This window comes from Lissotriton helveticus, chromosome 3_1 (assembly GCF_964261635.1).
Source record: "Lissotriton helveticus chromosome 3_1, aLisHel1.1, whole genome shotgun sequence".
NCBI classification, from domain to species: Eukaryota; Metazoa; Chordata; class Amphibia; order Caudata; family Salamandridae; genus Lissotriton; species Lissotriton helveticus.
Window position 1 is genome coordinate 2,078,796,693 of NC_136061.1, and position 25,072 is coordinate 2,078,821,764.

Here is a 25,072-nt window from a genome sequence, read left to right on the forward strand (position 1 = left end):
GCAAACTAGAGAGGCTCCCGGAGTAAGGCGGCACCCCGCATCTATCCGCATGTCTATCCGCTCATCAACAATCTCGGACGGGATGGCCCGGGTGCGGTGACCATACGGCCTCCAGCAGAGAAGTTTTGGAGCAGCGACGTGCCGGAAATCGGCGGAAAACACGACTCCTGAAGGCGGCCTAGTGGCGCTCGGGAAGCAGCGAGCGCTGGCTGAAGGGGCGCCCGGGCGGAAGTACGGCCTAGGCGGAGTGCGCCGACCGGAAGTGCTCGCAGTGTACTACGACTGGAGCGACACGGGCGGTGAAGAACCCGGAATTCCCACGGTCCCTCCGGGGGTGAAGTACTTCGCCCAAAGCAACCACAGTGCCACAGGCAACGGCAGCGCGGACTGAAAACGGAGCCCGGCATTGATGCGACACCGCCGCCATTTTCCTTAGCCCGCGCCACTTCGGTGGCGAGCCTGCCACAAGCGCAGGTCCAGCCGGCGCACGCAACGGCCTCATCGGGCCTGACAACGATAGCTTCCGCCAGCGCTGTGACCGGAGCAGAGGTGTTGGCCCACCAGTGAAATTGAACCCTACTCAGCATGATCATCGCGCGTGATCCCATATTCGGGATACGTTTGGGACTTAAGAGACCCCGTCGATCTCCACCTGGCGGAACCCCACTAGGTGCGCCTGATAGTGAGCACCTCATCGGCCCACGACAATGGCGGGCAGGGGGTCTAAGCATAATTCCACCCAGGCTAAGCTTGACAAATTTGCTTACGAAAAACAATCTCTCCCTGTGCCGGAGCAACGCAAGTCATTGACCAAAGGGTCGGAGGTTGACGGCGCAAAGAAAGCCACGCTGGATGACATACTCAGCGCCCTGGCCCAGGTGCAAGCGACGGTGGGGGCGACGGCAACGGAAGTAACGCTTATTCGGGCTGACCTCCAGAAAATGAGTGAAAGGGTGAAGCAAGTGGAGGTGGTCGCCAAATCCCTGGTGGAGGATGTGTCGGACCTACAGAAGGACATGGAGAAACTGCAGGCGGACAACAAGGTACTTAAGGAGAAGCTGGACGACCATGAAGGACGCTCCCGGAGGAACAACGTTCGCATCCTAGGAGTTCCGGAGACGGAAACAAAAGGCGCCATGGATTTGTATGTGGAAGACTTGATCAAGAACCAGCTTAATCCCAAGGGCCTCTCGAACTTGTTTTCTGTGGAAAGAGCCCACAGGGTTCCAGGAGGCCAGCCGAAACCAGGGGCCCCGCCGAGACCAATCTTGGCGAGACTTTTCAATTTTCGCGATCGGGACGCCATTTTGCAAGCGGGAAGGGTGGCTCCGGCCATCCAAATCCAGAACTCAAGAATATCTTTCTTTCCAGACTATACGGCCGAAGTTTCGCGTCGGAGGAGGACATTTCTGGAAGTAAAGAGGACACTGCGAGAGAAGGAACTTCCCTACTCCATGTTTTTTCCAGCCCGGCTTCGAGTGGTCGCCGACAAAAAAGTCTGGTTCTTCGACTCCCCGGAGGCGGCCAGAGATAGGCTTGAAGGATGGCGCACCGCGAGACCTCCGCGTAGGTCCAACAGAACGAACCACGGACATCGCGAGGATAGCCGGGCTGGGTCACAATCATCTGGCAGAGGCGACGCAAACAGATCACCGTCACATGACCTACCAGAGACTGAATGAAGGGACTAGTTCGGAAAGTCTGCCTGAACAATAGACGCTGACTCCTTTTCTTAACTACCATTACATAAGAGTCGTAGGTGGACACTGACCGGGGTGACCCTGAAGAGAGCAGGGATGCCGCCTGCCCGGGGAGACACTCTCCCCCAACGTGCAAGTATTCAAGTTTTGGGATGGGTAAAGCGCTCTGCTCAGTTGGGGAGGCGGGCAGTTGAAGGTCCGTTAAGCAGGGAGGCAGGGAGGGGGAGGGGAAGGGGGGTTGTTGGTTGTTTGTTAGGAATTCACAAAGACGGTCAAGGAATGGAATGTTATGGATGATTACTCTAGCGGATAAGATAGTCCCAGGGGTTCGGGCCCGTAACCTGGATACACTTCAATACGCCCATAAGTCGAGCAATGGCGGCTGGTCCGATACGTAGCTCGGAGGAGACCGGGTCATGCTCACGTGGCTCCCCCCTACGAATACTGACATGGAATGTAAGAGGTTTGGGGGACAAGGTGAAACGTGGCCTGGTATTGACGGCATTGAAGAGGCAAAAGCCTAGCCTAGCACTGCTACAGGAGACACATTTAACAGTTCACTCGGAATTCTCTTCGGGATCCCGGGGTACCTGCAACCTGATTAAGAAATCCTCGCAATTCATCCCCCTAGGCACAATGTCCGATGGACAGGGCTGCTTCGCAGCAGTACAGGGACAGTGGGAGGGGCGGCTTCTTAATGTGGTGTCGGTCTATATCCCGCCGTCACTTCACTCAATAAAACTTCCGGCGCTGGGTGACTTCTTGCTGACCCTTCCCGAGGGAGATGTAATTCTTGGGGGTGATTTTAACGCTATAATAGACGCGCAACTCGATAAATTCCCAGCGACGACCCCGTCTGGGGGTCCTTCCCGGTTTCATAGATTCCTAACGGCAATGGGTCTAGTAGATGTCTGGCGACACGTCCACCCTCGGGATCAGCAGTACACATACCACTCCGCAGTCCACAACAGCCTATCACGGATAGATTACTTTCTGTCACTAGGTGGCGGAATACAGCATATAGATACCATAGACATACACCCTAGAGGCATATCAGATCACTCTCCGATAACCCTAACAATCTTTACGCAAGAAAAGACACGTAGACGTATCTATCCCATACAAGCTGCATATCTCAAGGTTCCGAAAGTCAAGAAGGCCCTCCGAAAAGCAACCACACAGTACTTTGAAGAAAATGTCGACTCTGTGAGATCTTCCGGGGTTCTGTGGGAGGCATACAAGGCGGTTCTGCGTGGGCAGGCCATAAATTCAATCAAGGGCCACTAACGAGAAGGGGCTGCTGAGCTGACCAGACTCGAATTGGCTCTTAGCGACGCAACGACACTCCACGAGGCAAACTCAACACTGGACACGGCACACACCCTTTCACTGCAACAGCAGTTATACACAGATCACCTCCGGCACCAAGTGAAGGATCAAATAACAGACACACAGAACAGGATTTATGACGTCGGGGATAAGGCGGGTAGGATGCTGGCCTGGCTAGACAAGAGAGGGGGTAGCGCAAGAGGTATCCAACAGGTGAAGGACAGCCGAGGTGTAACTCAGTCGAGCCCTGAGCAGATAGTGGAGGTACTGGCGGATCACTTTGAAGGGGTCTACACCCCCGACCGGATTATTTCCACCCATCTGGCAGGGGCCACTTTGGACCAGATAGTAACCCCGACATTGAACCCGTAGACAAAAGCTGAAATGGATGCGGACATAACCAGGGACGAAATACAAATGGCTATATGAGCGCTGAAGCCTGGCAAGGCGCTCGGTCCAAATGGCATCCCGATTGAATGGTATCAGGCCGAGTCCGAAAACCTAAGTGGCCATCTGTTGGCCATGTATAAGGACTGTCTAGAGCAGGGCGAACTTCCGCTTGACCAGAGGATAGCTACCATAGTGGCGATTCCCAAGCCTGGGAAGCCGCAGGAGGACTGCTCCTCTTACCGCCCTATCTCATTGCTGAATGCGGAGGTTAAAATCCTGGCCAAACTCCTGGCTTCCCGGTTGATGTCGCATCTGCCAGACCTTATACATCCGGATCAGTCCGGATTTATGCCTCACAGGAACACGGCGATGAACCTCCGCAGGGTGCACGGAGTGCTTGCAAGGGCAGACAAGATCCCAGATCAGGCGGTCATACTGGCCCTGGATGCCAAAATGGCCTTTGACCTAGTTGAATGGAACTATCTCTTTGAGGTCCTAGCTCTCATGGGCTTTGGCCCAATCTTCATCTCGTGGATCAAACTACTATACACGAAGCCGGTCGCTCACGTGGTCGCGAACGGACATATCTCGCGGACGTTCCCCTTGGGGAGGGGCACCCGTCAGGGTTGTCCCCTCTCACCTTTGCTCTTTACGCTCGCCCTGGAGCCTCTGGCGATCTTGATAAGGCAGACTCAGTTACTTACAGGAAAAAAAATGGAGGGAGGGATGGGAGGACCGACTCTCCCTCTATGCTGACGATATGCTGGTGTATTTAGCTGACCCTGAACATGGGGTGCCGGCTCTTCTAGACCTCTGTAATGATCATGGTAAAGTATTGGGGTACACGATAAACTGGAATAAATCAGAAATATATGTTCTGAAAGGCCCAGTCCCAGAGTTGGGCGTAGACTGCCCACTGAGGGTGGCTGGCTCCTCCTTTAAATATTTGGGGATCCATGTTACAATGGATTCAACGGAGTTCGCGCGCGTGAATCTGGCACCACCTTTGGAACGATTGAAACAGGACGTCAAATTCTGGGCGGGATTGCCTTTGACGATGCTAGGTAAAGCGGCGCTTTATAAGACGATGTCCCTTCCCCGTTTTTTATATATACTGGAGAATACGCCATACCCGGTGACACCGGGATACTTTAAGAAGGTGGCAGCCTTGGTGTCCGGGTTGCTGTGGAGTAACCGCCCGGCGTGAATTGCGCAGGCCAAAATGCACAGGGGATGGTATGACGGTGGGATAGCGCTGCCGAATCTCAGGCTCTATTACTGGGCGGCCCATTTCAAGCCCATTAATCAGTGGCTCCACGTCTCACGGGCCGACCCGGCCTTCCAGGCAGATTGGGCACAACTGGGCACTGATAGTATGTTAGCCCCGCTTTATGACCAACCCCGAGTGCGAAAATTAGTAGGACCCACGAGACTCACCGCAGCGTTGTGGCATACGGCACTGGCGACGCTGGGCTGGAAAGGGAAAATAACAAAGCTCACCCCGCTTTGGGACTCTCGAGCCTTGGGAAACTTGAGAAACAGTAAGGGTTTCTCCCAATGGGACGCCATCGGGATATCGACGGTGGGGGACCTATGGGAAAGACGAGAAGTTATAACATTCGACCGCTTGAGGGAACTGTACGAGATGGGACCGCAGGAATCGTACCGATACGTACAGATACAGCATGCATTGCTCGCTGCCGTACCCCCCGGGGAAGACATACCGGAGGCATCCCCGATTGAGGATCGTCTCCTCACAGACTTCATGGTTGAGCGAGCGACGTCGTTGACATACCGCAAGCTCATTAATAACTTGCCTGACCCAATAACTCCGTTGAAAGATAAATGGGAGGGAGAGATAGGCGAGATGGACGAATGTGAATGGAATGAGGCACTTGCGTCCCCGCGGGAGGTGGCCATCTCTGCTCGACTGAGGCTTGTGCAACTCAAAATTTTACATAGAGTATACTACACAAGAACAACGTTACACCGCATTCACAGAGCACCGCACCCTTATTGTCTTTGAGGCTGTGGGGAAGAGGGTTCATTTTACCACACGATATGGGACTGCCCACGCATCCAGGAGTACTGGAGGCAAATAATACGCACAGTGTCACAGACCCTAGGGACCTCACTTCTCCCTGAGCCGCGAACATGCCTGCTAAACATATGGGGACCAAACGACTTGTCCAGATATGGCCAACTTTGGGTCACGTTGGGCATGATGGGGCATGATGGTGGCATGATGGTGGCATGATGGTGATGTAGCGCAGCGCTGGGGGGTGGCGGACCTGCCAACAAAAACACAATGGTGCAAGAATATGGATAGGGCGATGGTGACAGAGAGGGCAGTATACTTAGGCCGAGCGTGCCCAAGGAAATGGAACAAAATATGGGCCCCCTGGAATGCGTACCGGGGAGAAATCTGTGAACCACTGCCAGGGGAGGACCCCATAAAGTCTGATGAGGAAGGGGAGGAGGACTGATAGGCCTTGGGAACGAGATGAGGGACTGTCCGGAAATGAAGTGGGGAAGAGGACCAGGATCAGGGACCCGGGAATTGATGGAGGATAAGGGCGGGACCCGTGGACAGCCACATGCAAGAAAGTCCAGGCAATTCCGACACCAATTATACTTCCTTTACTCAGCAGATATTGACAACTATGGACACAGGAGACAGTCCGAATACTCAGCTACATGTAACGCTACTTGTTTCAGGATGACCGCAATGTGATTTCCTTGTTGTTTGCCATTTTGTTCTTTTTCTAAAAAACAGAAAACAAAAACCTCTACTGATCCGCTTTTTATCTTCCGTAATGTGCCTTTCAATTTACCTTTGACTTACCATTTTGGCGGATGATTGCGGTGGCCCGCAGGGTTGTAGGCTAACGTGTGGTACAATAAAGGTTTTAAAAAAAAAAAATATATCTCAATATATGTGTTTCTTGATATTTATAATTCGATATTTTGTTCAAATACCTGACACTCGACGGTGCCGGCTGCGGGCTTTTGAGTAAAACTTTGGACCCTGGCACCTATTCTTTTAATTGGGCTTGCTCAAGCCTTTGTCCTTTTGCGCAAGCTGCCACAATGAAGTTATCTGTTCTATAGACAGATCTACTTTAACGTTTTGTGAGTAAAACACAAGCATCCCCACTGCCAGCATCAATAATTATTTCTTTGACTGACAAAAAAGCACCTTTTTAAACGCAAAAAGATATGGGAGGCTGCTGAATTCAACTGAAACGTCAATCGTATTTCTTTTATTACTTTTTTTCGGTATAGTGCGACCCCAACAACAAGGAGCAGTAGAATATTTTGACAGAAGTACACACACTGCAGCTCTAAAATGATGCACACACCATACTATTTATATGTTGAGAGACAGATTGCAAAACACGGGACGTGACTGGGGGAAGGGTGGTAGAATGCCGGTGAGACCGTACACGTACATTTTTTTAAATCACACCGTTTTTTGACATTTCACAGTTGCATATATTTAAAATATGAGCTTTTAACTTTGCAAATCTTTCTTACTCTAATATTTATTCACACCATTTGTATATTTCGCTTGGCTTTTAGTAACTCGTCCTGAATTAATGTCTACGGCCGTATGCTACTATGTCGCTGTCTCCATAACAACTTTATTTACATACTTCTTCTGTTTCTGCATTTTACATGGTCCTTGTTTTGAATTCACTCAAACACAGTTGCTATGTTTTAAGCCGTTGTTAAAATAACGGGAATGAGTCTTGGAAATCCTGTTTAAAATATTTTTTTAATTATTTTATTTATTCCATTTTAACTCTAGCCAGACAGACTGCCTTCCTTATAACTACCTTTCATGTACCTTCCCTAACACACTGTTGTTCAGCACAGGACAAAGAGTGTTGCCAGTGCAGGCCGGCGAATACGGAAGGAATTATGTGTGGCCATGCTGCCATTGGGCACAGAACTTGATCTTTGAGCATGCTCCATGAATAGAACCCACGTACTGTATGCAGTCTGTACCATGTCTGTAGTACGAATGGGGTATGGCCTTTAGCCATGCCCTGTGGCTAATAAGCAAAGGACATGGCCCTTGTGTGGCACCATTGCCTTCAGGGCCTGCAACACATTTGCTGTGCCATGCCCAGTGAGTACTACACACAGTACTTGGCACTCACCCAGATTGACTATAACATGTACCCAGAAGGAATAGCCTTTTTTTGTTCAAATAATCTTTATTGATTTGATTACAATAAACATCAACGTAAAGTCAGTGATAAAACTCAATTAATCAAATGATTGCATTCATCCTTGATAAACTTATCACATTGAGAGATTACATTCTTAGGCACATATAGATGAGGGGGTACAGACGGAAGGGGGGTAAAGACTGTGCATAGGTCTACACCTAATTCTTGATATACAGTCCTTCTTGTACATTTATATTCCGTGTTCATATTCATATTCATAAACATATACAAATCTTAATATAATTATATTTGTAGGGAGTGTATGTTCCTCATACATATATCTTATTGATATTAAGGAGTACAAGATAACATCTTCACGTGGTTATGTATGCAGAGTGAAGCAAACTGTTAACACTTCGGTAGGTTAGGTACAGCAAGTAATAATCAAGTGAGTACTAAGTTTGTATGATTCTCTTGGACTCTGATGAGAGAATGTGTAATTAAGATATGTCGAGAGCTAGTGTAATGTATTCTGCATATAGGAAGTAACTAAGTTTAAGGGGGTTCAAAGTTTAAGGAGGTGGCATCTGGTGAGTTCCATATTGTTCTGTGCGGTAAGCGCCATGTAGAGAGTTGGAGTGAAGTGTTGTCTGCTCCTTTAAGAAATGTGAGCCATTCTTGCCACATCTGGAATGAGATTATGTTTAAGTTTTTACAATTATTGAGAATCTGTTTGCATGAAAGAGTCAGCATTAGATCTAGTAAGCATCCATCGTTTTCAGTTGGGTATCTAGGTAACTCACAAGTACATACACAAATTCCTGGGTAAGATTCATATTCAAACTGTGTTTTATACATTTAAAGATATTGTCTCATTAAGCCTGGAAGATTAGGCAATAAAAAGCATGTGGGGCAAAGCGCTGTTGTGTAAACCACAGTTCCAATATTTAGGGTACTTTATAAGGTAGAGTTTATGGAGTTTAACGGGGTCCAGTAGGCTCTATTAATGATCATGTATTTGGTTTGGGATAGCATCAGTGATATCTTATTTATAGAAGTGGATCTATGTATGCGTTTCCAGTCAAATTGTATATTGCTTCTGTTCGGTTCTGCCTCCCACTTTAGTTCATTATGAGTGTAAGTTCCTACGGGGGCTCGGTAGAAGAACTTTGTATACCCTGAACACAGTATGTCCAGCTATGACTAAGTCTCTGATAAGAGTAAGTGAGGGATTATCAGTTGGTAGTGGTTGTTTTGAGATCTGGACTCTCTGTCTCAGAAATGTATAAAAGTCTCTATTATCCAGTCCAAATAGTGCTTCAAAAGTAGAAAAGGGCAGCAATAGTTTGTCATCAGAGACACCTTTGTTCAGATTAATTAAATTGTTGGACAAAACAGACCTGCATAGTGGTTGGCCGTCTATTTTAATTTTAGGGTTGTACCATATGGATGCCATGTTGGAATTGCGAATTTTGATTTTGGAGAATTAGTTTATTCTTAAAATGGCTTTTTTAGTGTTATGCATGATATATCTGGAGTGAGGGAGGTGAGAATTGTGTATTGTCAGGAATGCGCTAAGGGGTCTTTCCTTCAAGAGTGATTTTTCTAGTGCTACCCAGATTGGTTGGTAGTCCATCCCCTCAAAATAACAGTTAGTGCCTTCTATAAAGAGATAGGCTGTTTGGTAATTTTTGAAGTTGGGGAGGCCTATACCTCCTCTGTCTTTGGGCAGTCTGAGTTTTTTAAGTGAGATTCCAGGCTTCTTATTTTGCCAGAGAAATTTATTGTGGTGTTGATCTCTTTGTTAAGAAGTCTTCAGATAGGATCATAGGGAGCACAATAATTAGGTAGTTAACCAAGGAAGTAATCATCATTTATAATTTCAGCCCTCCACCACAGTGAAAGGAATTTAGGTAAACATCCATCGAGAAGGTTATCAATTTATTAAGTACTGAGATGTCTTTATTATGTAAAGTAGTGATGAGGTCATTGGAAAATTATCTTCCTAGATATTTAATGCAGCCAGGCTGCCATACTAAACCAGATTCACCCAGTATATCTTTATTTCCACAATTATTGAGAAGCTTAACTTCAGATCTGTCCTTGTTGAGTGTAAAACCGAATACCTCAGAGAATTCTTGAATTGATGATTTTAGGGCAGCTATGGCGCCCTTCTCAGAGATAACTAAAATATCGTCTGCGTAGGCAGCTATTTTGCTTGTGGTGTCTCCAAATTAAATCCCAGGTATGGTTCGGTTCTCCCTCAGGTGGTATAGGAATGTCTCTAGTGCTAATAAAAATAGAGGAGGCGATAGGGAGCAGCTATGTCTAGTCCCTTGTTTCATAGAGAGTGTAAAGGAGACAGTGCCACCTGGTCTAACTTTAGTAACTGGTTTGTAATAGCGTGCCATAACCATGTGTATCGGGGGTACTCCGAGACTAAATTTCTCCAGGATTAAATTTAAGTATGTCCAATCAACTTTATCGAATGCCTTTTGTGCGTCCAATGTGATTGCTACACCTCAGGGATTTTGTTATTTTTGCTTTTTCTAGAACATGGCAAAGAATGCTTGTGCTACCGCTAGGTAGACTATTCTTCAAGAATCCCACTTGAGTCGGGTGAATGAGTTTAGGGATGTATCTTTGTAGCCTGTTCGATAATATCATAGCATATATTTTATAATCCAAATTGATTACAGAAATTGGACTGTAGTTTTTGGGAGCAGGGTATCTTTTACATCCATGGGGATTACTGTATTATGACCTCTGCTGGTGCATCTGTGAGTGAGTGTACAGTCTTAATAGGGGTTGGATTATAGACTTAGAGAAGTATTTGAAAAATTGTGCATTATAGCCATCCTTGCCGGATTTAAGCTTTTTGATGGCAACCGCTATTCTGATGTTATTGGACGGTTTATTGATTCTTTTTTTGGTTCTGTTAGTGCAGGTAGTTTAGCTTTATCTAGGTAAAGTTTACATTTCTTGTAGTCCAGTGTGGTATTATCTCCATACAGATTTTGATAGACGTCTCGAAACACTTCTGCAATCCTAATGGGATTGGTATGTATAAGACCATTCTCATCTTTGATGGTGTTAATATCATATTTTTGTAGTTTATGTTTTAGATATAACACTAAGGTTTAGCCTGCCTTTATGGACTCACATAACCTGATACTCTTTTGTTTATTAACCCATATGCCAGCTGTAATACTCATGATTGCATTAAATTCCTATTTTTTCCACACAATCTCATTTAGAGTAAGCTTGTCTCTACTGGTAATATGTTGTTTTTCTAGTTCTGTAATGTAATTTTTCAGCTTTAGGAGCTTACTGTTAGCTTCTTTATTCATAATCAATCTAATTTTATGAATCACTCCTCTCACTGTCGGCTTTAGGGCTATCCTTCTTGTGATGTCAGAGGAATCATTCCCCCTATTGTCTTTAAGAAAGTTCTTTATTCATTTTTCAATAATTTCCTTGCTATTTTGATGAGAAAGGAATGAATATCCATTGTGCACGCTTTGGTTCTGGTGAGGGGTCAGTGATATAGACATAGCTATAAAAGAATGCCGCTGCCCGCGTCCCCCGCAGCGGGACATCAGCGGGCAGCCTTTTAGTGCCCATTAGGCAGAGCTTCTCCCACCCCCCCCCCCCTTCGGTGGAAGAGCGAGTCCCAGTGGGCTCGCTAGCCCCTCCCCTGGGCGGGTACACCTGTGCGCCCAGGGGAGGGCACTCGCTTGGGGGGCGGCCAGGGTATTTAGGTCACGGCCGCCCCCGGATCATCCTCTTTCACTAGCCTGCTGTCCTGATCGACGCGCTGCTGGCAATAAACAGTGTATTAACAGGGAAAAGGGACGGGTGGACGTCACAATTGAGTATCAACCTCAGGGTGAGGTATATCACTGCAAGATGGGAAGCTCCCAAACCACAGTAACACGCTGGAAGGGCACTTCCAGAGTCAAGGAGAATATAATGTCTATTTGAAAGGTCTTTCTCCAGAGAATACGTAGGACTTGTGTTAAATTTGGGAAGTGTGAAGGTGATGGGGACAAACGAGTTATCGTAACTCCAAACAGGCTTGGCCTGGGTAGCGTGTGGGGCATTGTTGGCCCCTGTCACATTGCATGAATTCCGGATTGGTAGTTGATGGGTGGGCAGGGCTTCTAATGAATGTCTTCTGTCTCTAATGCAGGAACCGCGCTGGAGAACCGCCTTACTCACAAGGGGGGACCACCAGAACTAGCAACAGGTATAAGTGTCATAGCACGCTAGGGGCAATGTGCTAGGGCCGGGGAGACCCACATCCCTCCCCCCAGTTGCCAACACTGTCCCTGGGGTGGGGCGCGCAGGTTACACTCATTAAAGTGATGCATTGGTAGTTTACTAGTGAGTTGGGACATATTAGGTAGCCCCGGGGCAATATGGCGAGATTCTATCTTCAAAGAACATCTGTTGAGCCTGGACAATGGGTTGTTTTACTGGGCAATAATTGGGGTGTTGTCTCTGGAAGCAGTGGCAGAGCAAGGGTGAATCATGCATAATAATTTAAAAAGACGTTTTCTTTTGAACAACTGGGGGATCTCGGGATATTATGCATCCCATGCGCATTATGGAATGTGTTAGGTGTGGCAGCAACTGGTGCGCAAGTAAGGGGCGCTGATCCTGGTGATCGAGTGAGCAACAGGAGCACCTGTCATCACGGGTTGGGGGATGTTTTCATGGATTTGTTCTCTCTTCCAGAAACGCACGGGTTCGCTCTAGAAGGGGCTAATCACGCCTAGCTGGCTGGCATGACAGGGCCTGGATATGATACGCGGGAAGGACACGTTGGGGCTGAGTCAGAATATCCAGGATGGGTTTTAACCTTTTCTAAATTACAGGACGAGCGGGTCACATACAAAGGCACCAATCGAAGAAGGTTTGGGGTGAAGTAATCAGGTATAGCCAGGGCGTTCTCCATGCCGGGGCCCGAATGCTGTTCCTGGTTAGTGGTACTAGGGGGGCAAGGCCACTACCAGGTTCTGACTGCTGGCAGGGGAGTTGCAGCAGTGTTAAGCGTAGCAGTTGCGCACATTACCATAACATTTGCCCCAAGTGTGCTTACGTACTTTAGGCAGCTGCTGGCATCTGCTCACAGTTGACATCACAGTTGACAGGAGGTGTAACCATAAGGGTAGACTGTCTCCCAAACTGCGTATATATGTCTGTCCCACGCATGCACATTCCAAGATCGGGATTATCGCACATAGGATGCCTCAAACCATTGTCTTCTTAGAGTGCCTGGCTGGTCAAAGGCGAGTATCACTGTAATGGGTCTCCCTCAGCCTCATTGTTTAGTGCCAGCAATAAAGTGCCATTCTTAGTCTTAGTGTCACTCGCAGTGCATCGGAAGGAGGGGAATGTCACACGGGGCAGTTGAGATCTTGGCAGACATGGATGTGGGCGGTTAGCTCCCAGTAGGCTAGGCAAGGAAGCCATACGGTAGCTTATTGTGGTTATGCAAAGAGGAAGCAGGGATTAAGCCAACAGCTGGCCGGGTTGAAGATGTAGTGCTCCTTTTGTAAATATGGGCAGGTAATATAACAGTTTTAATTCGGACTGCAGGGTCCACACGCAGTGGGGGCCTTGGGCTAGGTGCACTAGTAAGCGTCCGGCCTGAGTCAGATTTATTTAGTGGTTATTCAAGTAGCCACCAGGGGTCCATCGAATGCCCAACAGGGATGGCTGGTCACGAGACAGAGGTAACAGTTACTTTGCATGGGTTACTAGAAGGGGATTGTCTAAGTAGGTCTCATAATAGCGTAAATGCATGAATGAGACAATCAGTGACAGGCCTATAGGGGTAAGCCTGCGTTGGGGTCAGGACGCCTAGTTAGATAACTTGGTCGGCATACACAGGCAGGTGATTCAGCAGGGGCTTAGCTACGCATGCGACAGGCAGGGTCTGGCACACCTAAGGTAATTCACTAAGGTTGCAAGCATGCACTAAGAGATGGGGGCTCGAATTCATCCAAGACAGACAATAACATCTGCGCTAGAGCCAGGAGCCAGGCAGTGGTGGTAGCTGCAAGCAATTGTGGGTTGTGGTGTAATAACCTGTGGTGAACGTGGGGGCAACATAATTTGGCCACAATGATCAAGGAAGGTTGTTTTGGTGCCGACCGCCCAAAAAGGGACGAGTGTTTGCGTTCAGGTGCTCCCCCCCCCCTTTTTTCATATGACAAGGACATAAGGACACCCGTGTCTAAGTCACTTATCACGGGCAGGATAGCCCCCCAGGTAGGGAATGGCCATTGTTGTGCCCCACCAGGGTAGGGATAGCCGCTCACACCAGCTGGAGTTGGTAAGGGTGATAGAGGTTGGAAACATAGACTGGAGGTGCTGGGCCTGTAACCCCCTGCCCCACAAAGCAGGGTAAGGGGTCTTAAAAGGACGGGCTAGGGCATTGTAAGGCTGAAGCGGGTGAAACAGCTTTGGCAGGGACACAGATGGGTCCCCAGCGAATACGCCAACAAGGACTATACTCAACAGGTGACCCACTAGTGTGTAGTTCGGCACCATCACTAGTATAAGTATCAAGGGTTACAGGTGGATAACAGGGCCGGCCACGGTAGGTTGGCACCTCGCGATAGGTGCAGTGGCGAAGGGGGGACACCTTACACTTATTCCCTCATACCGGACATGACACCATTTCTAAGGGCACCAGGGATAATTTGCACATACCTATGAAGTTGTTTGGTCAATATGGCGAAGCCGGGATGGATAAAGTTCCTCCTTGAGGTGCGGGTGGCACTGGAAGCTGCGGAATGGAAGCAGGGAACTCTGAGGTGGGGGGGCTCTGTCATCGACGGCAGCCTCCTCCAGAGCTGTGGCGGAGTTAAAGGGCGATCTGGAGGCAGACGGGTACAGTAAGGGTACCTCTGCGGCAGACCGGTACAGTAAGGGTACCTCTGCCCGGCACAGTAAGGGTGCCTGAGCCAAAGACCTGGAGCCGCAGGGAGGTTCCGGGAAAACCGCGACGGCGCACCGTTAGTCCTTTGGGCGGTTGGGGGGCCTGACCAACCAGGGGTGTGCCATACCACGCTCCGCCCTGAAAGGGGCGGGAGTGTAAGACATGATCACGTGATCCGGAAGGGGATCAGCAAAGGTTGCACTGTACCGTGCTGGCTGGCTCATAAGGCGGGCGGGGCAGCGAGGGGCTGCCTGCCCTGGATCATCCGTAAGATAACCCACTATACGTCATACTTTTGTTGTATGCAAATAAACCTGCAGCAGTTCTTTACCCATAATACAATGTGTCTGGTGTTGTCATTATATGGGCAAATGTATTATGGCAGGGGGAAGCGAATGACGGTGTGGGTACTATGCCGCTGCCCGCGTCCCCCGCAGGGGGACATCAGCAGGCAGCCTTTTAGTGCCCATTAGGCAGAGCTTCTCCCCCCCCCCCTTCGGTGAAAGAGCGAGTCCCAGCGCTAAGGGTACCTCTGCCCGGCACAGTAAGGGTGCCTGAGCCAAAGACCTGGAGCCGCAGGGAGGTTCCGGGAATACCGCGACGGCACCCTGTTAGTCCTTCGGGCGGTTGGGGGGCCTGACCAACCGGGGGTGTGCCATACCACGCTCCGCCCTGAATGGGGCGGGAGTGTAAGACATGATCACGTGATCCGGAAGGGGATCAGCAAAGGTTGCACTGTACGGGCGTTGACCCACCGTGCTGGCTGGCTCATAAGGCGGGCGGGGCAGCGAGGGGCTGCCTGCCCTGGATCGTCCGTAAGATAACCCACTATACGTCATACTTTTGTTGTATGCAAATAAACCTGCAGCAGTTCTTTACCCATAATATAATGTGTCTGGTGTTGTCATTATATGGGCAAATGTATTATGGCAGGGGGAAGCGAATGACGGTGTGGGTACTATGATCTGATATCAGTTGAGGGGAACATGGCGGACGGCAGTGGTTGCTGAGCGGTCACGGTCTCTCATCGCTCCAGTCAGACAGGAGTAGCGCTAGAATGAGCATTACAATGAAGTGAATACAAACCAGGACCTGAATCTGATCGGAGTACTCCCCCTTACTTACGGCTTCGTTCGAGTTGTTTCTTTCTATGCGCGAGCCGGCGTCTTCCAGAGCAGGCAGGCTCCCGAGCGTTGGCAGCGGCTGTGGCGGTGGCTGCCGGAGTTGCCGAGCCGTCTCCGCGAGGCGGGATTTGGGCGGAGGCGGTACTGCGGCTTGCAAGGGGACGATGGGCAGCGGCCAGGATTGGATTCCCTGGCGCTGGAAGCCCTCTAGCAGTCTCAGCTGTAACTAAGCGGGTCGACAGTGAAGGTAGAGCGGTGGGAGATGAAAGCCTCCCACAGACAACATCGGTAAGGAGGAAGAGGAAGGGGCAGCGGACATCTAGTGGAAACTGCATTAACAGTGCAAGCAAGGTTGGTGGGATTTACTCTGGAGCTCCCACTCCATATGAGGCAGAAAACTGCTTAGAAACTTCAGAAACTTCAGAAATCAGTGGTGGGGGTGGCAGCTTGCCTTTAATAAATAACAGCTTGAACAAGTACACTCTCTGGAGTAAAGGTATCTGGGGACAGGAACTATCTCCCAAAGAAAATCTACCAGGAGGTACTATTCCAAAAATTATACAAGTGGAGAAAATGACCTCCCGTACACATACAGAGGGAAGTAAATCTATGAAAGCTAAACCAGTCAGCACAGTGAGCTCCCGCGTTACCCCCTCCCTTCGTACCTATTTTAAGGTACAAGCCCAAGCCCAAAATAAAGTCCAAAGCACGCAGGTAAATCAAACCACTGAGGAACTCAAGAACTTAGATACAGGGTTCCCTGGAAAAATTAGTGCCAGAGGAGACTTGAAGGCAATGGGGCAGAGTGATAACATGATTTCCTTGGAGAACAGTTTTTCTTGTTTAGCAGGCCTGGAGGATGCTGCAGCCATATTACAAAATGAAAGTGATCAACGAGAACTGGAATCAGTGCAGCAGACCCCCGATAAAACTCCAATTCTCCGCCTCCCTGAAGGTGATGTGGAAAAACAAATGTCCCGGAAGAAGTTAGCTCCTGGATTCTGCAGGTCAAAAGCTTGTCCAATTACGGTACAAAGTTTAAACTACATGTATTATTCCTCTCCGATATGAGAGGGTGAGAGCCCAAAGGGGAGAGGCGTCTAGTATGCCTCTAGAGATGAGGGAGGGTTCCCCCGGGTGGGAAGGGGAGGGAGGGGCTAAGAACACAAAAAACATAAAAGAAAAAAATGTAATCACTTCGTGGAGGTGCATTTTGGGAAAAAATTAAAACAATTGTCCTCACTCACAAAAGAGTGCTCAGAAATACGAGATACTATGGCCGAAAGATTGCATTAACAGATGACGCTTTTCCGATAATTATGAGTAGCTGTCAAGCTCTAAAGATTCTATCTTGGAATGTGAATGGGCTCAGATTCCCTGCCAGAAGAAGAAAAGTCTTGGAATAGCTGCGCCTCACAAATCATGATATTATACTCATGAAAGAATCAAATCTCACAAAAGAAGAGTGGGCAGGAATACTTAAAAACCATAATGGATAGCGCTTTGATTCTTTTCAACGCAAATGGTCCTGACAAAAGGTGTAGCCATTATTTTTAGGAAGATTAATTGGGTAACTATAGGAAATGTTGTGGCAGATACCCACGGTAGATGGGTAATTGTCAGGGCGAAAATTAAAGCTACTTGGGTAACTTTTGTCAGCGATTATGGCCCGAATAATGATGATCCGTCCCATCTTCAGTCCCTGTTCCTCCACTTGGTTGATGAAAACAACCAAATTATAATGGGAGAGCACTTTAATGTAGTATTAAATCCCAATAACGACTCCACGTCCATGAGAGCTGCAGGGGCCCTCATCAAAAACCCGAAAAATCCTTAAACACCTAATGACAGAGGGTGGTCTCTTGGACATATGGGGAGAAAAAGGGCATGTGCTAGGGTCAGTAGGGGGAAAGTACACCTACCATTATAAGAAACACGACCACCACTCAAGGATTGATTTTTTCTTTGTGGATCGCATCACCTGTAGAGACACGAATAAAATTACCCACCTACCATATCACTTATCCGATCACTCTGCCGTCTCATTAGAAATTACAATACTACAGTGTTCCACCCCTCGTAAAAGGACTCTGAATCGGGTAATACTCCTTGAACCCTCGATTATTGATTAATTAAATATAGCCACAAAATAATTTTTCATATGTTATGAAAACTCAGCAGCCCTTCCTATTGTCTGGGATTCATATAAAGGCTTTTTAAGAGGATTACTAACTTCCCTCTCTGTTATACATAATAAAAAATCAAAAGAAGATATTGAAAAAATAGAAACTAAAATTGCTCAAAGATCCTTAATAGCAGAACAAGTACCAACTGACCCAATTAACTTACAGCAATTATCTCTAGCTAAAAATGAGTTAACAGATTACTTAGAGGCTTTAAACAAAAAAAAAATGGGAAGCAAGTAGACTTGCCCACCATGACAGGGGGGTGTGGAAAATTTCTGGCGTGGAAAACAAAATTGGACCTTGTCAGAAATACTGTGAAGAGCCTTACATGCTCTAACACGGGGCGGGTTTTTGAAGAAGATACAGATATTGAAGAAGCTTTTGTTAACTTCTTTTCAGATTTATATTCTGAAGATTCAATTCCATCCCAAGAAATGATGGAAATCTTTTTCCAAGACCTCCAACTTCTCTCCCGATCAGTTACTGACAGTGAAAACCTGAGTGACCATATCACAATAGAAGAATAAACACAAGTAATTAAAGCATTAAAAAAAGGGAAAGCTGCAGGCCCTGATGCCATTCCTAACAAATTATATATCATTCTGAAAGATGAATTGACACCTTTTTTTACTCCAACTTTTTAACTCAGTGTTTCAGGGGACGCAGGAAGTACCAACATCGTGGAACGAGGCAACAATTACTATAATTCTAAAGCCAAACAAAAACCCACAAACCTGCGAATTATACAGGCCTATCTTGCTTTGAAATAGCGATCACAAAATCTACACCCAAATTCTCACTAAAAGACTAGATAAAGTTGCAGGCTTAATAATACATCCTGACCAAAAGGGTTTTATGAAAGAAAGGCAATTTAAAGAGCTAACACATGATCTTATTGGAGCGGTAGATCTGGCAAATTTATATCAGACCCCACTGGCAGTATTAACATTCGATGCTGCCAAAGCTTTTGATAGGGTCAGTTGGCCCTTTTTAATAGAAGTAATTAATTGCTTCAATTTGGGAGGAAGTTTTGTAGCGGCAGTAAAAGCTCTTTATAAAAAACCCTCTGCAAGGACACTTGTCAACGGGAACTCAACAAAACAATTTAAAATCTCCCAAAGGACTAGACAAGGCTGCCCCCTCTCGCCTCGTCTATTCAATTTTTACATTGAGCGCTTCGCATGCAAACTAAGATCGTGTCAAATTATTTCACCTTTCAGTTCTATGGGTTGGGAGAAAAAGATAGGGCTTTACGCTGACGATCTTATGATCTTGACAGGGGACCTGAAAAAAGCGCTTCCAGAAATCTGGGTTCAGTTGGAGAATTTTGGGAAGGTATCTGGTTATTCTATAAATCAGCAGAAAACTGAGCTGATGTTATGGAATTCACCCTATAAGAGCGCGCTTCTAAAAACACAAATAAGATATCTTGGGGTTCCAATTACAAAGAATATTGATAAGATAGCTCAATTAAACTTTGAGAAAACTATGATTAGTGTAAGACAGAAACTGCAGGTATGGGAGAAACTCCCTCTGTCCATCATAGGTAGATCTAACTTACTAAAAATGTCTATCTTACCCAAGTTTACTTTTTTATTTGATACCATCCCCCTGGAATTTTCTAATGTTTAAGAAAGCACAAGGGCTCTTTTCCTCATTTATTTGGGCTAGTAAAAATCCCAGAATTTCCCAGAGGAAACTTAGGAGGAACAAAACTAATGGCGGTGTAGCTACCCCGTACTTATACCTTTATTATTGTGCTTTCCACCTCAAAAATTTCCGCCAACTTCTTAACAGCTCCCAGGCATATCTTCCTCTTTTTGAAGCCTTAACAAAGACGTATAACACCCAAGCCGACTCATTTCTTTTCAAATTTGGCCATCCCAAATTCTTCAAAAAGGTCAGGATGAAGATTCTTAATGCCGCCCTTAGAGTCTGGGTTCAAGTACTAGGTATACAGTATTATAACCAAGAGACTCCAATTTGGGACTCCCCGGGCACCCCGGCATGCCTGCAAGATACTTTGGCTCTAACTCTGCGTAGAGCCAGGATAGTAAAATGGGGAGACCTAATAGTAGAAAAGGACTTAATTCCATGGCATTGTTTTTCTGCTCTAACACACAACACTGTTTCAAGATTTAAGTATGTGCAAATCCTCGGTTGTTAAAAATCAATTAGAAATGAATTAGATGGGAATGGGGACGTGATAAAAATAATCGCCACAAGATCAACACGAAAGGAAGTAGCAGCATGGTATTGGCAAATGATTGAGATTGGAGACAAAAAATCTATCCCATACACAGAGAGCTGGAAGAAGGACATGCCGGATGATGACCTCAAAACCCTTGGGCAAGTATCCATGTCTACTCTTTGGTCATGTGTGAAAGCTGCTCCTCTGAAAAGAAATCACTTTTTACTGTCCACAAGGCATACTGGACGCCTCTGAAACTTTCCAAAATGGGGAATGGAGTGGCAAGGAAGTGCTTGAAGTGTGATGACATCAACGTAAACCAGGTACACATGTTTTGGCAATGTCCTTTGATCAAGCTCTTCTGGGACCACGTAACATAATTTCTGAAACTCGGTAAAAGTGTGGGGCTAACAACATCCACAGTTTACGCGGTACCAGCCGTAGAGGCAACTCCGCTCTTCTAGTGCTGGTCTACTGGCAGTCCCCAGGTTTAAACGTGCCAGGTCGGGAGGGAGGGCATTTAATGTGGCGGGTGCCCGCCTCTGGAATGAACTACCCCTGAACTTCAGACAAACTGACTCCTTGATAGAGTTTCATAAGAGTTTAAAAACCTGGGTTTTCCCTAAAGCTTAATCTCCTGCCTTTCATCTGTTTGGCCCAACTTATTCCACTCTGGTAATTTCTTCCGAGTCTGAAGCGCCAGGATATCCGTAGGATGATAGCATGTGCTATATAAGTACTAAAAAATCTATCAAATCAAATCAATCAAAGACATTTTTGGGATAGTTGCAAAAGAGACAGAAAATCAGGGTCTCTCAAGAGACCAGAAGGCATTACTTTTTGTCTTGATTCTTATGGCACAAAGGGAGATCTGTATTAAATGGGTCTCACCCATCCCACCCACTAAATCAGAATGGATAAGTTCAGTCCAACGTATTTCAACTCTTGACCGAGTAAGCAAAAGGGTTAAAAAACAAGATTCTGGGATCTATGGGATAGCTGGTTCACACTTTTTGCCTCAGCCTAATTTGGTTTTTAATTTATTTTTTTCACTTTGGGAATTAACTATACCATGGCTATCTCTAACAGCACAATGTTTCTTTTTTTTTCTTTTCCTTTCTTTTTCGGTCCAATGATTACAAATTTGCTCGCTTGGCCGAAAGGATAGAAAACTAGCTAAGGCTAGATGGGAATGGCCCACAGATAAGGAGGAGCCAGGCTTATTACTGAAAAATTCTGCTGAAAATAATACCCGGGGGTCGGATTCGCCCTTCCTTCATTGAGAAGCAACTGGGTATCTTTCCTTTTCCACTTCACAGTGGATTGCAGTCTTTCAGTCTGACTGGCTTTACTCTCCTAAACCACGAGCATTCTTTGTAGAATGAGGACTAAAAAAAACAAAAACAAAAAAAAGAATGATCTGATATCACTCTTGACTTGATTGTAGTTTGCTCTACCTTCCTTTTATGGAATGTCCAGAGATTAGTAGATTATCAATGTGCGAATATGAATTATGGGGAAATTAATGAAAATCATAATCCTGTTTCTGCATTCGCCATACATAAATCATATTGAATTTATTACAGAGGTTTTAAAGAGCTGTATGTGTTTTATTAGGGTGGAATGTGTACTTCCAGTTCCTAGCTAGTGTAGGGGACAAGTATAAATTGAAGTCCCTTGCCAGGATGAGTGTAGCTGAATCAGGGATCAACTTGAGTTGTGCAGATAGCTCATTCCTGAAAGAGGGGTCATCTTTTGTGGGTCTATAGACGTTGACCACAAATAACTCATTATTGTTCCTAGAGAGTTTTGAAATAATCTATCTCCCTTGCGTATCAGAGAGACTTTCTGTTCTTGATTTCTTAGTGATCGGTGTCAAAACCATATTTTTCTTTCTGAGTGAGGTGGATTTAGTTATTTCAGAATGACGATCTGTGCAGAACCAACCTTTGTTTCCTGAAGAAGGATGATATCCTCTTTATCTTAATATTTTATGAAGGGTATGTCATGAGAATCTGTGCGTTCATGTGGTCCCATGTGTGATTACCCTGCAGTTAATAATGTGTTGTAGACTCTATAAATAAGGAGAAATTGAGTAGTCTGGTTTGGGATTAAGTCTAATATGACATAGGTATCATATTCTTTGATGGAGTGTCCAGGAAATACATGACCCATGAAAAACAGTTGGGACCAGAGCCAGATATGTGTTGTTCAGGTACACAGCACTCACTCAAGCAGAGCCAAACCATTTCCTATATGTGTTGACAAATAATATGTATAACATAAAACAAAAAATACGTTGAAGACAAACATGGTCAAATAAAGCTTCCCTCCACCCCAAGTATACAACAGGAATGGTGAAAAGAAAAAAACGCTCCTCCAGGGAAACAGAACGCCAGAGTGAATTAGTCTGCATTGCATACATTTTCTCATTGAGGAGAGCATCTGTTTGGTTCGTGCAAAGTGGCTTTAAACAACATAGTATTATAGTCAAACTTTAAACATACTACAATCGCACTTAGGACCATACTATACTGTAGTCTTATAGCCTTGTAAATTGTATTATGATCATAAAAGCCTGTTAGTTAACGTGACCGTTGTTTCTTATGGGTGTTGGGGAGTGCATTGCAACTGGGTAATATAAACATCAAATATTATAAACAGCAAGTGATTATTTAATACATTAGTAGTGCATAACTGAAGAGGTGAATTAGGGCAGAAGCTTGTGTCGCTTTCCCAAGGATGCTGCTACCATATACGTAAATGTAGGTGCCTAAGCAGAATTCTCATATCTTACTTGCTGGTATTGATCGCTTGATATGATTACGAGTGAGGGAGTTAACCCAAATTATATATCCTGAATACCTACAGTACTAGGGATAAACCCTATGGTACGGTTGTGAACCAAAGCTGCGACTGTGCATTGTCCCATATTGGAGCACTTCACTGTGTTCGAGGTAGCTGGCTCAAATGGAGAGTTAATGTTTGTTTTTGGAGCAGAAGCCTTATTTGATGAAATGTCCATATCTGCTTCGTCTTTTTCATACAGGAACTTCTTGACATCAGCGTGGTACTAGAAAATGTATGGGATGCCCTGTATTACTACTCAATATTTGGCATGGTCTGAAGGAAATGACTTGATTAGGGTCACCCAGGTCACCTACGACAACCTCATAGCCTTCCAAACAAGTGAAGAGTCGGTCAGACAGTATAAAATACAAACAATCATTTATTAGTAAAATACACTGCAGCGGCTCCCAACCTGAACAGCATCCAGGGATGGCTGTCGAGGGGACTGGCTCCTCAACACTTGGTAATGCATAATCATTCTTCCGGCAACTCCCACCCATGCCACCAGTGAAAAGTTACCGGGCCGTTTATGAACAAAGAAGACAGAGAAGGATGGGCTACCACCTGTGAGATGGGTACACACTATCACTATCTCAAGGTGGCCTTGCTATTGCTCTGCTCCTCCTAACGTGGGAACAGGGCTACGGAGAAGGATAGGCATGCAGAGGTAGAATGGCCTATTCATTAGTAAGTCAGAATCCAACCTTGAACACAAGAGAAAGAAATAGCTGAATACAGTCTTCTGCTGAGGCAAGCAATACAGATAATTGGAGTTGAATCCAGTCACAGAGTAACATGGCCTACGAACTGCGAAATGGAGCCACAGACGCTAACTTAAGCTTGTATGACAAGGAAAACTCGAGGGGTTAGAGTGGGCGTGCTGGTTGCTACTAACATAGTCTTATAAATGCTAACCTGGATTCAAACAGACCCTCCTTTTAGCATATATAAGGCTATCGGGTAAGGGTCTTTACAATTATAAGCAATAAGGAATTATCACAGTTCGCATTTTCTCATTTTACTAACGGAGCTAAATAGTCATGTAGTTGCAAGACATGCTCAGTATTCAAAAATGCCTTCATCAATATACATCATATCCTGTACATCTTGGATCATTATAACAGTGGCTTTAGTATCTGGTCGCGATATTTTGGGTGTAGGTTTCAGGATACTAACACAGTGGGAGCAACAAGCTGGAAGGCAGTTAATGCACAGCAACACGTAAAAATGACACCTGCAATGGCCATTAGGAAAAGAAGTATCTTCCAACCCCACGTAGTCATCACATCCCAGAACCACCCAGATAAGGACCAGGTCCCATTCTCTTGGTGTATGTCAGAAGCAAGTCTTGTCGTAATTTGGCAGCAACTGAGTTAGCATTTAGCTCAGCTACACGAATTTTCATTGTTAACTTGACCAAACGTGCAGAGGCCATTTCATATTTCCTGGCTTCCATTTTGTATGAACATGCGGCCTCGTGGTCAGCATGCCCTTTTGTCCTTCCTCTGTACCAATGACCATTTACCTTGCCTGGCAACAGATATTTTTAGCACTGGTCAAGCTTACGCATGCGTACTCGAACATTCGTTTTAATGAGTGGTCACTTCTCAGGAATGTTCTCTACAACTGACCAGTGGTACTAAACTCCTCCCACATGTTGGCTGTGTTCCAAAAATGCCCTTATATGTACCTAAACTGTGAAAAGAGTATACTGCCTATCTTTTATTACTGTTAAACCTGTATAAAAGAGGTCGCGCACCGATGTTCGGTGTGATACTTCTTACATTACCGAAGAGTGCTGTGGGAATGTACCACCACCCCATGGGGTCTTAATAAACTTGTCTTTTGCATTTCCAGTTTCCGTGCCAACTTCTATTCTATGGGGTTTGAGAGTTTTTGCAGAGTATGTAGACCTGACGAAATCCAATACCACAGTCTGTGCAACTTCTGTATGGCTGCATAAACATTCGGAGCATGATCTGGTATGTACACGCAACAACTGCTGCTGATGACGCGACAGGCTCCTCCCTTATTGGCAAGAATGACATCAAACATCATCCTGTTTTGAAGAGCAACAAGCCCGTTAGCCTGAAGCTCAGCTGTAATATTGGTCAGTATTCATGCAGCGGTATTGATAACTCCTTCCACTACCCTGGTGAGGTGACAAATACT